The sequence below is a fragment of the Eumetopias jubatus genome, unplaced genomic scaffold (assembly GCF_037043125.1).
Source record: "Eumetopias jubatus isolate StellerSeaLion01/CBP00866 unplaced genomic scaffold, mEumJub1_p1.0 scaffold_2, whole genome shotgun sequence".
Lineage (NCBI taxonomy): Eukaryota > Metazoa > Chordata > Mammalia > Carnivora > Otariidae > Eumetopias > Eumetopias jubatus.
Window position 1 is genome coordinate 74,549,201 of NW_028274808.1, and position 3,139 is coordinate 74,552,339.

Sequence of the window (3,139 nt, forward strand, 5' to 3'; positions counted from 1 at the left end):
TCCTGTGCAGCTACCCAGCCGAAACTATAGCAGATGCAGGTGTTGTGACCTGTGCCCTGCCCAGGTCGCAGAAGTGTAAGAAAATAAATGTTTGTTTCAGTTTTCAGTCACTAAGTCTTGTCTGTCTTGTTATGTAGCACTAACTGAAACAACTCTAATCTCTCCTGGCTTTGCATCCCCCTCCCCCAGCACAGAGCCTGGCACATTTGATGGGTGGATTCAGGTGAGAGAGGGGAGAGGTGCAAAATAGGAATATTAATAGCTAAGATGTCTTGAGCACATGTTAAATCTTTTCTTCATGTTGACTCTGTTACTCTATGATACAGTTGAGGAAATGTCACACAGAGGAGATAACTAATTGACTCTTTGGTTATACAACCTCTCAGAATAACCTGATGATGAAGATTAAGAAGGAGTCTGGATGCTGGCTCTTGACAAGCCCCTTCCTAAGCATAGAGGGAACCACGGACAGGATAATTACCGGGGGAGGGCCTGTGGCTGAGGGGTGTTCCCGGGGGTGGGGAGCCTGGGACCTGGTATCAGTGAGGCCTGCTTCCAAGGCAGTGCTGGGCACACAGCCCCCAGAGCCGGCCAGCTCCCCTGCACCTGTAGCCTCCTGGATACCCACGCAGATTTCTGGAATTCAGGGGTTCTCATGGGCTTACTCATGTAGGTGGGATATAGAGGAAGGTAAATAGGGAAACCAGCTTCACGTTGGTTTCAATTCTACATAAACACTATGCTGGGGTTGTGGTGAATCTCGAGAGGCCTGAACTGTCTAGCCCAGAGGTTGGCAAAATGAGGCCCGTGAGCCGAATCTGGCTTGCTGTGTGTTTGTACGACGTGCAAGCTAAGGATGTTTTTCAGTGAAGGAATGTTTTTTTTTTTTTTCCCAATGAGTGTTTTTCATTTTTTAATGGGTGAAAAAGATTGGTGTTTTATTCAGTGAATGTTTTTCGATCTTTAATGGCCGAAAATATCAAAAGAATAATTCTGTTTTGTGGCACACAAAAATCATACAAAATTCACATTTTAGTGCCCATAAATACACTTTTAGTGGATTACAGTCACACTCATCCACTTACTTATTTGTGTGGCCACCTTCACGCTGCAGTGACAGGGCTATAGAGGCTTTATGCCCCACAAACAAAAAAATACTTACAAAGTGGCCTTTTGGGGCACCTGGGTGGGTCAGTGGGTTAAGCGTCCGGCTCTTGGCTTCGGCTCAGGTCATGATCTCAAGGTTGTGAGATGGAGCCCTGCATCTGGCTCTGTGCTAGGCATGGAGCCTGCTTAAGATTTTCTCTCTCCCTCTCCCTCTGCCCCTCTCCCCTCCCCCCACTTGCACACACACGTGCACTCTCTCTCTCTAAACAAAACAAAACAAAAAACAAAGTGGCGCCTTTTATGGAAAATGTTTGCCGAGCCTTGCTCTAAAGAATACTTCATGTGATATGATCTTAGGCAGCCTATTTTCTATACAAATTCCTCAAAATAGTATGGTATTGACAATGTCTATAGGTAGACAGGTTAAATATGAAATACCAGAATGCTAGACACTTTTCCTGGTATCAGGTTGAGGATCTAAAGACAAGGGTTATAGGCTGAGCTGGGATATTGTTGCATGACCTTGGCCTGATCTTTCAACCTCCCTTAGCTTTAGCATCTGGTTAGGGGCAGGGCTAGTATTCAGCTGTCTGCACAGGTGAAAGCAAAACAAGCTGTTAAAAACAGAGACTTCTGTATCAGCGGGTGAATAACAGAGTCCCCAGGGGGTTCCTCTGCTCCCTGGGCCTTCCCCCACATCCTCCACCAGCTCCCTAAGATTCAGCAACTAAAGAGTTGACATCTGGTGCGGCAGACAGAGCTCTCCCAGATCTTGTGCCCTCCCTCTGGTTGTTCAGGGCCCGTGCCTTATGGGTCCTTAAGTGTTTTAAATATCATCCCTCTCAAGCGCCCCATAGTGCATAGTCTACCAGGAAGATGCATCCATTTTGTTCTAAAACACATTTTCAATCCCTGGGCTTAAAATCTGTCTTCTGAAATAGTCAGAATCTTTTGTCAGAACTCAGTCCCCAGGTAAGCAGTTAAAATGAAAAAAAAAAAAAAAATCTTCCCACAGATGGGAGGGAAGGCAAGCGTGTGACAGTTTATGGACTCCACCCCTTGGGTTTTGTGCCACCCAGGGCACCGAAGCTAAGAGAAAAGAGCGGACAAAGCCCCCTCCCCAGGATCTTCTCAGCTTGTTCCTCCAGACAACTCCAAGTTGATGCATCTTCCAGAATATGCTTGCCTCCACCGTAAGAATTCCCATAGGAACAGGGGTAGAAGAGAAAAAAGTGGTCCTCACCAACACGGAGCATGACCAGTTGCTGCCATCCCATCGCCATATTGGACAAACGCAAACTGGATCCAACCAACCACCTCCTCCTCCGCAATTCCAACATGCTCAGGGATAGCAGCAACCTGGTGATTGCCTCGCCCTTGGGAACTCAGTTTCCATTTGTTTGCATGCAAATAACCCCCTTTTGTCTGACAGAGGTCTTCGCAACTCCATGTTTTCAGGAACGGGAGAGGAACCTCTCCCACTACTGTTGTAACTCTCCTGGGTAGAAGGGGCCCATCTGGCCAAGAGACCTGGGTTCAAATCCAAATTCTGACACTTCAGCCAGGGAATTCACCCACCTGCAGGATAGGGTGAATGCTTGTCCTGTAATCACATGGGCCTGTCTTAAGGCTTAAAAGAGATAAAGCAGGTAAAAGATCCCGCAAACATAGAGACTTTGTGTTCCTGTTTGTTTTTCACATCCTCTCTTACAGGTTGTCATTTGGCTCCTTGGGAAGCAAGTGAGAGATGGTTAGGCCTTTTTCTGGAAAAAAGACAGGGATTACCTGTCTCCCGCTCCCTTCTAAATGATGCAAACTCAGAGCTCTGGTGAGAACGGATGGAGGATGAGGCTGAAGCTAATAGCTCAGAGGAACCATAGTCAATCTTGCTAATTTTTTTTATCTGTTTTTTTACTTTAGGAAAAGTTTTATCATATTCAAAGGAATACAAATTTAAAACTAGAAGAAGATACAATCTTCCTCCTTCACTCATTCCTTCTCTGAAGCTCTCCCTTCCTTTAAGTAGATCCAG